This window comes from Callospermophilus lateralis, unplaced genomic scaffold (assembly GCF_048772815.1).
Source record: "Callospermophilus lateralis isolate mCalLat2 unplaced genomic scaffold, mCalLat2.hap1 Scaffold_592, whole genome shotgun sequence".
Lineage (NCBI taxonomy): Eukaryota > Metazoa > Chordata > Mammalia > Rodentia > Sciuridae > Callospermophilus > Callospermophilus lateralis.
In genome coordinates, this window is record NW_027514558.1 from 17,829 (window position 1) to 30,063 (window position 12,235).

Here is a 12,235-nt window from a genome sequence, read left to right on the forward strand (position 1 = left end):
GAGAAGATATGTTCTAAAACTTTGGAACCCATCAGGAGCATAAATTGTTATATATTTGATAAAAAGCAGTAGGGACAGTTTTGAAAGTGCCATCCATTAGCCAAAGTGAAGTATGAACTAGTTTTTCTATGTTAGATTTAGTGGTAAGTATAAGAAGTTCATCTTCTTTGACAGTGAAATCCCTGACCAAGAATAGTTCACTGTTTAATACATTTTGTGACACTGGAGGACACTCTATCAATCTCCATATCAAGTGTCTTTAGTTTAGAAGGTCACTGAGCTTGTCAGATTCTTTTAATTTTCTGAACAAGAGCATTTTTGGAAGGCAAGCATGGTGCACTGTGTGGAGGGGCATAAGTAGCACATGACTGAAAAATTTGCCAAATATACTGTGTCCATCTGGAAATTCAGTAATTCCTTCCCTGAAATTCAGATTTCTACCTCTCTTGATTTGATTTCCAATGGCAGTTATAGTTGTTGGCATTTTGATTTTCAGTCTAATTAAGGGTAGCTTTCTTGATCAAAGATTCTAGGTGGTACTGAGATGACACTTTAAAGTCAATCAGGCCTATGTCACATCTCCTATGGGCTACTTCCAGTCAATGGTATGCACTGGTATAGTGATCAGGCTGTCCAGGCAGATTTAAGATTTTCTTCCTTTTAACCAGTGATGTTGGCTTGAAGACTTCCAAATAAGTCTTATAGAATTGTCTTAGAATTGTGTAGCAGTCTAAGGTCCTTCAATCCAATCTTTTTTCCTTCCTTCTCCTCTTTACAAAGTGAAAACTAATTTGATGACTTTCTCAGACTCATAGACTTTTTTCCTATTTTTCCTTCACCATTGTTTCCCCAAATTCATCTCTTGCGTATTTAATCTCATCTTGACTTCTCCTTCTCAGACAACCCACACTAACATGAGTTGTTATGGAAATATTCATTTAGAGATGTCTAGCTGACAATTACAGATAGAGATTAAGAGCAATTGATAGAGATCTTGCATCAAAACAGAGAGCAAGTAGAAAACTAGCTCAAACTGGCCCAAATGATAAGTAAATTTATAATCTCTCTTAACACAAGAATGGTTTCTAGTTATGGTGTGATCAGGGCTTTGGCCCCCATTTCTCTAAGACTTTTGGTTCTTCTCAACTTTGTGTGTAAACTTTGTCCTCAGGAGATCATATTAGTCAAAAATTCTATTCATTCTTCCAGCCTCAGCTCAAATGTCTGGTACTCTTTGAAAACTCACGGTTGACCCACTTAGAAGCCATTTATCTTTGCCAAACTTTAATCAGTTCAGTACTATTTTATTCTGCTTGTCAAGGTTAATTGTTTATATGGCTGTCTCCTCTCTACACTGGAAGGGACAGTAGAGATCATATTATATTAACTTTTATTCCCATTTAGTGCTTTGCGTATGTTGGTATTCAGCAAGTGTTTATCCAATTAAATTTACCTTTTTTTTTTTGGATAGAGAAGAAGAAACAGAATCAGTGCTAGAATTCATTGAACATGTCAAAATTGTCTAGAAAAGAAGGTACAGAGGAAAAAAAATAAAGTTCATACATAGAATTTAGTTTCACTCAAGAGTACATTACCACACTGATGTTGGTAAACTCAGGAAGATATAATGAAGTTGTGGGCAGATGGATGGAGTATAAGACTGGCAATGTACAAATAATGCATATGGCTAATAAGTTCCAAATTATGATTTCCAACATAGGGACAGGATTTAGGAATCCATCTGAATTCTTTCTGATAGGTTTTGACTTAATATGTTTTTTTCAGCCAAACAAAACAAAACATAAAGGTAAAAATAGTAATATCTTCACGTTCCTTATATTCAAAACTAGAAACAAAACATGAAATGTATCCTACCTTTGTGCAAACTCCTATTAGAATCTTGAATGTCAAATGTTAAACTAGAAGACTGAAAAGCTGTGAAGTGATAAAGAGAATACAAGAATTGCTGGACATGGTGGTGCATGCCTGTATCCCAGTGACTCTGGAGGCTGAGGCAGGAGGATCTCGAGTTCAAAGTGAGGAGCTAAGCAACTTGGTGAAACTTTGTCTCTAAATAAAATACAAAATAGGGCTGGAGATACAGCTCAGTGGTTGAGTGCCACCCAGTTCAATCCCTGCTACCACCTCAGAGAGAGAGAGAGAGAGAGAGAGAGAGAGAGAGAGAGAGACTATAAGAATTGCTGAATGAAGATAGATTGATGATCTTAGGTATAGAAGGACAAGGTCTGAGAGAAAAATATAATACACAAGAGATACTGTTCAAGAGGAAAACAGACTTTGTCTATCAGATTCAAAAATCCAAAAATCTGGAGACACACTTTCAAACAAATAGGAAGAAACAAATTTAATTTAAACAAATTAAATTCAAACTCCAAAAGAGGATATAGACCAAAAACTGTATTATATTCAAAGCTATACAATTTATACAGTTATTAAAGTCGGACTGGTTTGGAAATACACAGAAAAGTCTGAGATTGATGCCATGAGAAACAATAATGTCTATCTGGATCAATTCACACGGCCCACCAACCAGAGCACCAAGAGGCTGAAGATGACCAAGAAATAATACTCATCTAACTCAATAGAATGCTTATGGCATAAAAGATATTTTGCATAAAAGATATTTGACTCCAGACTATGCTCTTAACCACTGAGTTAACAGTGGAGTACAATAGAAATGTAATGCAGACCATGCATGTAATTAAAGAACTTCTGTCAGTCACATTAAAAACATTATGAGAAACAGGTAAAATTTATTTAAAAGTATATTTTATTTAGCTTAATATACCAAAAATGTTATTTCAGTATATGTTCAGTATAAACAATTATTGAAATATTTTGATTCTTTAGTACTAAGTATACAAAACCTATTTTAAACTTAGAGTGCATTTTGAGCAAAATCTGCATTGCATTCCCTGTATTCATAGCCATACATGACTATCAGCTACTGTGTTGCACAGCACATATATGTAAGGTAGTGTAGCTGAACAAGATGATGCAAAGCTCCTACTTTATGAACACATATTTGCAATTCCTCCGGGTTTTCAGAAGAATGTCTTATTTTCATGGTATGTCACTAGTGTTATCTTTTTTTTTTCTTGGTACCAGGGATTAAACCCAGGGGCACTTAACCACTGAGTCACATCCCAGACCTTTTTGTATTTTATTTCAAGACAGGGTCTCACTGAGTTGCTCAAAGCCTTGCTAAATTGCTGAGGCTGGCTTTGAACTCATGATCATTACAGGTATGCACCACCATGCCCAGCTCACAGGTGTCATCTTGAGTTGCTGTTTCAAAATATTCCTTTAGGTGTATTAATGAAAATATTTATGGAATCACTGTAATTTTTTCTTGTGAATATATATGTGAATACCATTTTGTTATTATCCAGTTGTATTGTCCCTAGAAAGAGAGAAAGTGTGGATGAAGAGGATTTCCTGGTGTTTTCTCCACTTAAGTAAATTACAGTTAGAAAAAAGAAAAAGAGAGCTGGGGATGTGGCTCAAGTGGTAGAGCGCTCACCTGGCATGTGTGTGGCTCGGGTTTGATCCTCAGCACCACATACAAACAAAGATATTGTGTCCGCCAAAAACTAAAAAAATAAATATTAAAAAAAAAGAAAAAGAGCTGGGAGGGTGGCAAACACCTGTAATCTCAGAGACTTGGGAGGCTGAGGCAGGAGAATTACAAGTTTGAGGCCAACCACAGCAACTTAGTGAGGCCCTAAGTAACTTAGTAAGATCCTGTCTCACAATAAAAAATAAAAAGGATTGGGTATGTAGGTCAGTGGTAAAGCAGCCCTGGGCTCAATTACCAATACGAAAAAAAAAAAAAAAAGATAGAAAAAGAAACAACAGGAGACAGGTCACTGGTGTGATCTAGACTAGCATTATTTGTTTGTTTGTTTTAATAACAAGTAAGATAATTTTAAAACATTAACAGAGTTCTAAAACCATGATATATGTGTTGCTAACTGGTTTACATAAATCTATTATGCTGAATGGTCTGCCCTCTCATGACCTTTCTATACAGAATGGTTTGGAAGTGTTTCTGAAGGGGTCCTTTCTCTAACATTAGTCTGACTCCAGTATTATAGAGAAGTGATTATTTTAAAACAAAGTAGAAAGAGCTTTACCATGTAATAATGGGCCACATCCCTTCACGATTTAAAAAAAAAACAAAACTGATGTTAGATTATCTGTTGTCTGTTTCACTATGTACACATTTGTTGTCTCTAAATTCCAAGGATAAGTGGATAAATGTGATGGTTTGCATTTGCCCTGTAACTAGTTAGAATTGGCTCTCTAAAGCAAATGTTTCTACTCCTTTGCTTTAGCTTTACCAAATGATCTGAACTGAAGCAATCTTTTTAAATGGCTGTGGTGCACTCAGTGTTTTCGAAAGCAAAGCATTTTAACCATTTAGATCCTTCATAATTATTAGTGCACAGTGGTTCTTCTTGTAGAATTAATGTGTGAAGCTTCCATTAAGTGTACTCAGAATCCACTCATAAATAGGCCAATCTATTGTCCTCTCAACTTAGTAAGTGTTTGTATATAAGACTTGAAAAATATTAAGAAACATCACCAATCAGTGAGGGGAAAACCCTCCACATACATCAGCTTTAATAAATAACAAACAAACAAACAAAGAAAACAACAACAACAACAACAAAAACACTCTTAGGAGCTTCAGGGGAGTTTCTAAAGGGCAGTGGAATAAACAGACAATTAGAAAACACAGCTAGGGATTTGGAGATCTGATAGTAGCACTATGAAACCCAAGATAGTTGTCAGTTTAGAAGATCCAAGGGAAAAGAAATTAAGAAAAATAGCTAATTAGACTAATAAAAAATAAGAGGAAACACAGCAATCTTCAAATATACGAACTGTGATTTATTCAGGAAACCTGGTTGCATGAAGCCCAATTCAAACTAGCTTAAGAAAGAAAAAAAAGGACAAACACATACTCACACACACACATACACATGTTTAAAGGAAATTCTGGCCTTGGGCATGCCTGGATCCATGGTCTCAAACAATGCTTTCATAGTTCTCTTTTTACTTGTCTCTTTATCTCTGCTCCTTTCACATTCAGTCTTTTCTAATGCATGCAGCATTGCTGCCTTGAAAGAAATGTGGCCTCCAGCAGCAGAGGCATCACAAACCTTTGACTTCAGCTCCAAATGAAAAGAGAAAGTTATCCCTTAGCCTTTAATTTGAAAAATTTCATGAATTATTAATTGTTCTAGGTTGGATCACTTGCCAAACTTTCCTGTTGAACCAGTCATTGTTTCTAGGTGACTGTCATCCTATAATTATTGGAGCCAGAGCAGAGGGACATTGATTAGCAGCTCTACCAAGTTTATGTATGATGGTGCTCAACCAGTTATTCAGATCCCATGATGAAGGAGTGTCAATCTCAGAGCATGAGAGATCTCATGGGTCTGGCCATGGGGCCCAGGTTTGTAAGGGAGGGTTTGTATGGATAGGAAATCAGGCAATTTATTAACAGTTAGAGAAGGTTCTATGACTTATGTGGATAGCCTTTTATTGAGATTTTACTGAGTTTTGTCATTGTTGATGAATTCATCAACTGAGAAAGAAATGGGTTCTCTTCATCAGAGTGGCAGTGGAGTGGTAATAGGTAAATGATTTGTTACCAATGTTTGTATAATTTTTAGTTTTTACTTCCTTTCATTTGTTTATTAAAAGAATAAAGATCTGGGTGGGGTTGTGACTCAGTGGTAGAAGTGCTTGCCTTGCATGCATGAGGCCCTGGGTTTGATCCTCAGCACCATATAAAAATCAATTTAAAAAAACCCCAAAAGATATCATGTTCATCTACAATGGGAAAAAAAAGAATAAAGAGCTGGGCACAGTAGTGCATACCTGCAATCCCAGCTACTTGGGAGACTGAATCAGGAAGATTGCCAGTTTAAAGCCAGCGTGGGGGCAATTTAGCAAGATCTTGTGTCAAAACTGAAAAATGAAAAAGGGCTAAGAATGTAACTCAGTGGTAGATTGTCTGCATGAGGCCCTGGGTTCAATACCCAGTACTGGAAGAAAACAAACAAGATTTAGGGTCAAAAGGAGAAATCTGATTATTTATTCAGAATATAATGTGACTAACTCCAAAAGGATACCTGCTTCTTCTCTAGTTCTACCTTCAAAACGTCTGCCACTGCTTTCACTCTGTGCCTCATTCATACCATCTCTAATAAGGCCATGCCAAGAGTAGAAGTGGATTCCCTCTGAAAGCCTTGGAAATTGCCTTCAGATGGGGAGGATCCCCAGAACCTTCCAGATCATCCTCAAATTCAGATTCTACAGAATGGGGGAAGAAAAGAGTGAGGAATACTCTTTGTTGCCATATTTTACTCAAGATATAAAATAGTCATGGTTCTATGGTTCCCTTGGGATAACTGTGGAGCCCCTCTTGTAGAGCAAAACAATCTATGCAGAAGGTAGTAGTGGTCATGCAAATTTGAAAAGTAATTCAGAGACAACATTTTTGGGGCTGAGATTTGAGATTAAGAAACAACACATTTTAACGGTTCTAAAAAACATTGATTAGGGCATACCACATTAACAAGCAGATACAAATTAAAAAACAGTATGCCCATGGTGATTCATGGTGACTCAGCTAAGGCAATTTGGTACCTTAGACAGGATGTTCTTTGTTGTACTCCTCAGTCTTTTTTGGAGGGGAAGTGGAGAAGGAGGGAAAGGGGAAATCAATTTAATGTTTTCCATTAAAGTGAATTAAAATTATGCAGAATTACTTTTCTTGGTTTTTGCAGTTTAACAATGAATAAGCACATGTTTATTTGATGGAAACTCTATCACTCCTTCCTGGGAGCACAAACATGTTGGAGCCTTCCTGTTAAGAAGAATATGTTATTTGACTCCAAAAAAAAGGGGATACCATTTTTTTCACTTTTTATTTTGTAATAATTTTAGAACATAGAAGAATTTCAAAAATAATACAAACATTTCATGTATATGCTTTGCCCTGCTTGCCTGTGTCAGTTAGCTTTCTGTTGCTGTGACAAAATACTGGATAAAATCACCGTAAAGAAGAAAAAGTTTATTTTGGCTTACAGCTCCAGAGGTTTTAGTCTCTGGTCAGCTGGCTCCATGGCTGTTAGGCCTATGGTGAGGCAGAAACACCATGGCAGAAGGGCATAGTGGAGGAAAATGTTCATCTCATGGCAGTCAGGAAGCAGAAAGAGCTTGAGGGACAAGATGTGGGCTCCAAGGGCATTCCCAAAGGACCCACTTCCTTCAACTAAGTCCACCTTCTGCAGTTTCTCCCGTTTCCCTATAGTCCATTCATCTATGACTCTATCAAGGGATTAATTCACTAGTGAGATCAGAGCCCTCATGATCCAATCACCTTCCCCACCTCTAAACACTGCTGCATTGGGGACCTTTATCACATCAGCCTTTGGGGGATATTTTGGATTTAAACCATTACATCCCCCTAATATTAACTATTTAGATAACCATTACACAGTTAGAAAAACTGGGAAATGAACATCGATGCATTACTATTGTCAAAACTATGAAGATTACTGAAATTTCACCAGTTTTTCCCCATGTCAGTTTTTTTTTTCAGTTTCAGAATCCAATCAAGTATCCTACACTGCATTTAGTTGTGGAATATCACTAGTTCCCTCCAACTGAGACTTATCTTTTGCTGGTCTACATAACCTTGTCACTTCTGAAGAATACTGGCTAGTTTGTAGAATGCCTCTTAATTTGAGTTTGCCTAGTGTTTTCTCATGAAGAGGTCATGAATTTTTGACAAGAATATCGTGGAAGTCATGCTGTGTTCTTACTACATCATACCCAAGATACTTAATGTCAATATGTGTTATTCCTTGTGAGGTGAGTTTTTCTTGAATACTTAGAAAGTTGGTTGTGCTGGGGTTTTCATTGTTAAGTTCTATTTTCCCCTTGTAATTGATGACTGTCTTGGGATACTTAGAGAATATGTTAATATTCTATTTTTTCTCAAACTTTGCCCACTAATATTTGCAGCCATAGGATCTAGTCTGTAACAACTAACAAATACTGTAGTATTTGCCTAAAACTGACTTTGTTATTCTTATTCTTTCTACATTTTATAAGTTAGAGTTCTTCTATAAGAAAATGCTTCTCTTTCATCCCCATTTATGTATTTATTCAATTATTTATTTATAATAATATGGACTCATGGATATTTCTTATACTTTATGTATTATAATTCAATATTATCATTATGTAACTTAGTTGCTGAATTTTTCCAAGTCTCTCCATTGTGGAACTCCTTCAGATCAGATCCTCTATCCTTTTTTTTCGCTACTGGGAATTGAACCCCCAGGGGTGCTTTACCACTGAGCACATCTCCAGTTCTTTTTGTTTTTTATTTTGAGACAGGGTTGCTTAGGGCCTCTCTAAGTTGCTGAGGCTGGCCTCAAACTTGCAATCCTTCTGCCCCAGCCTCTAGAGCCACTGGGATTACTGGTATGCATCACTGTGCCTAGTTGCTCCTCTGTTCTTTTAACTTTCTCCCTTGTATTTTTTTTAAATGTTAAAAAGAAATGTATTTAAATTTTATCCAATTTTTTTTCTTGGTTCTCATTTATTCTGCAGCCTGACTTAGCAGGAATCTAGATGCGCACAAGACTCAATCCACATTTTTATTGGTACATTTTACCCATATTTATTTATAGGTACATTTTATTGGGACATTATTGGTACATATTGATGGAATTTGTTGTTACATACTCATATATGCATACAATACACAATATAACAATATAATTGGCCAGCATTACTCCTCAGCACTTCCCCACTCTCCTCCCTTTTTTGAGAACTTGTTTTTCTAGTGCCACAATTGTATCTAGAATCATCCTGCTCCAGCCCTGGCAATCACCACTTCTCTAAGGAACCCTGATTCTCTTTATTGTCCTTGCCCTGAGTCCTGCACTTCTCTCTGCTCTGGTGGGCCACCTTTTGGATATGATATCTTCTTATATGCAGTTTATTTCTCTGATTCTGTCCTTGGAAGGACAAACAAACTATCCTGAACAATAGCTAGTGAACCTCTTCTTGTGCCTTCTGTGTGCCTCCAATTCCCTTTAGAACTATCCCCCGCCCCACCCTGGATTTTTGTATCTAGTGACCTTTGCTACTGCCTTATCTGGACTAGGACACTGGCATCCCAATACTAGTGCCTACTTTTTTTTTTTTTTTTTTTTACTATATTGACTGATGCGAATACCTCTAGGCTCAGTCTCTGTCCAGCCACATTAGTGGCAAAATTTAATCTATGGAGGAAGAAAGTTTCTAGTTAACTATGCTGACGTAGACTCAGCAGTAGGGAATGATAAAAGCAGTTCCTCTCTCTGAGCCTTGGGGAGAGTTTGATTTGAACTCTTGTGGGTAGAGGTGTCAAAACACTCCCAGTGATTGGATGGTCCCAGGAGGTAGAGTCAGGCCAGGAGCCTTCCAAAGAACCCTAAGGGATGGCCTGTTTGTGAACTCTGATAACAGTCACTTCTATTAACAATTGTATTACCTGTTTAATATTTCCTACCTGTTATCTTTTAACCTTAATTTTTCACAAGTTATAACTTCACATTAGCTATACGTCAAGGATTTTAATGGAGGATCTGTCCCATAGAGATGGAGATGCAAAGGGGAGAACTTTGAGATAGGAGAGAAGTTACAGGGACAGAGATCATAAGTGGGACCGCTGTGCCTGGTGGTGTGGCAGTTTCGTGCAGTAGTAGGAGTGTGGTGACAAGGAAACATAGCAGAGAAATGTAAACAAAATTCAAAAACAATCTGGGGAAATCTCAGGTATTTTACTTCAGTCAAGGCACAGGTTCATTGTATTTTTCATATGTAGAAGAAGTATGGTCTGAGACCTTATTTTGTGGTTATAGGCTGTGAAAGCCTGGACATTTGAACCAGACCTATTAAAATTTATCTTGTGTGTTTGGGCCAAACATTCTACAATAATAACATCATGTTGAATTTTATTTCTGTCAACTATCATAGAAGTTATTTTTTTTAGTTATATTTTTTAACCTTCATACAAATCTAAAATTAAAATGTTGGCTTAGGATGGTGACCTGTGATACTCACTGTGGTCCACCATGCAGATACAGAACTATCTATGGCTTTTTAAAATGTATCCTTATCCCTTTTCTTTCAGCTGAGGTAATCATTCTCCCATCCCAGGACTCTGGCATTTCTTTCATTGCTCATTGAGTATCTAAGATTTCTAGTAGTGACTTAGAGAGACAACCTCAGCCAGTTCCCACTGGATCTTGGAGTGTAACTTATCATTGTTTGAATATTTGGATTTACTTACGAGGGCTAAGTGCTCCTTTCTGATCTCTATCTATTAGACATTCATTTACTGATAATTACTTAAACTGTGAAAAGGTGAAGAAACTTTCAATGTGAGTAGAAACCTGAAAATGCCTGTACATAGTAGGTAAACAATAGATGTTGGATGACGATTTTAGATGATTGAATGAGTGAATGAATTTCTCACCAGTTTGAATGTCTATAATAGTGTTAAGGATACCATTGGGGTATTGACAGTAATTGTTTCTTCATTAGAAGAATGAGACTTATGATTTATATAAACTAAGATTTTATAAGTTTACTACTTAAGATGTTGCAATGAAAATACCAAGCTGATCCTTTTACCTAAATGAAATGATATTTTAGTTAATTACAAATTAGACTCTAAATTGATTTTGTCAAAAGACCTGATTTTCAATCTTAATCTAGAAGAATGATATTGTATGCCAAAATACATTGCACTGTCATGTATATCTAAAAAGAACAGATTAAAAAAAATGAGATTGCTTTTTCTTCTCCCTTTGGTCTATTAAGCTGCTTACTTTTATTGATTATTAGCATTATCCATCATGGTGAGTTTTAAAATTTTATTTAGATGACAAAATATTTCAAGATATGAGGCCCATGATTGCAAAAAAGAAAAAAAAAGCCCTTGGATGAAAAGACTGAAGATGACTGGATCAAATATCTAAAATACTTTTCAATTTAACATTAACCTTATTTTCTCATTTTCAAAATCACTCATCCAAAAATTTAAATTTCAATAAGTTCTGACAAAAGGACATTTTTTCTTCATTGGAAAGAAAAACTGTGAATTAGTAGATGAAGAATACGAAGAATTCTGAATTCTCTGTTACACTTAATTTTTATGTGAAATAATTTTATTTGAACCCTTTGAATTTAGCTTCAGTATCAGTGTCATTATCATCTCCAGGGCTATTTGTTCCATTTAATACAAACTCTGATAGAATTTACTAGAATAGGTAATAATTCACATGGTTAAACTAATTTAAATATATCATTTTCATCTTTAAGTTACTTTTTTGCTTTACAATATATATTTTATTATGATTATTAGCACTTATTAATTGTATAAAATGATTGGTTTCATTGTAACATTTTCATACATGCTTATGCATAGCATGCTTTGATCATATACACCTTCCCTATTACCCTCTCTTACCCCCGCTCCTGCTGGTCCCCTTTCCCTCTCTTTCTACTTTCACATCATCTTCTCCCCACTACATTCCATATATGAGAAATAACATGTGATACGTATCTTTCAGAGTTTGACTTATTTCACTAAACAAAATGATTTCCAGTTCCAACCATTTCCTGAAAATGACATGATTTCAATTTTCTTTACAGCCATAGCATTTTTCAAAACAAGAACACATGCCATCACTTATGCATATTTCATTAGAAGGTAAGTTTCTCCTTTCATCTTGGAGGTGAAGAATGATCTTTACCAAAAACTTCACTTTAGTTATTAGTTTATTCATTTAATTTTATTTTCACTTTTGAATAGGTAATGATTCACATGGTTAAACAAATTTAAAATATACAAAGTTATACATCGAAAAGTGTCCCTCTCATCTTGGGCCTCTATTTGTTTAGCTGCTCTACCAAACTTGAAACCACTGTATAGGTTCTTGTGCATCTTTCCAGAGTTTATTTATTCAGATAGGAGTAAATATAAACATAAGCTTTTATTTCCTCACCTTTTAAAAAAATCTGATTGCTATCTTTCCCTAGCAATCAATGGGCTATTCTTCTTTTATTTTGGCTTTGGGGAAAAAATACTTTATTTTATTATTATTATTTCCTTTGAAATTCAGCTCATTCA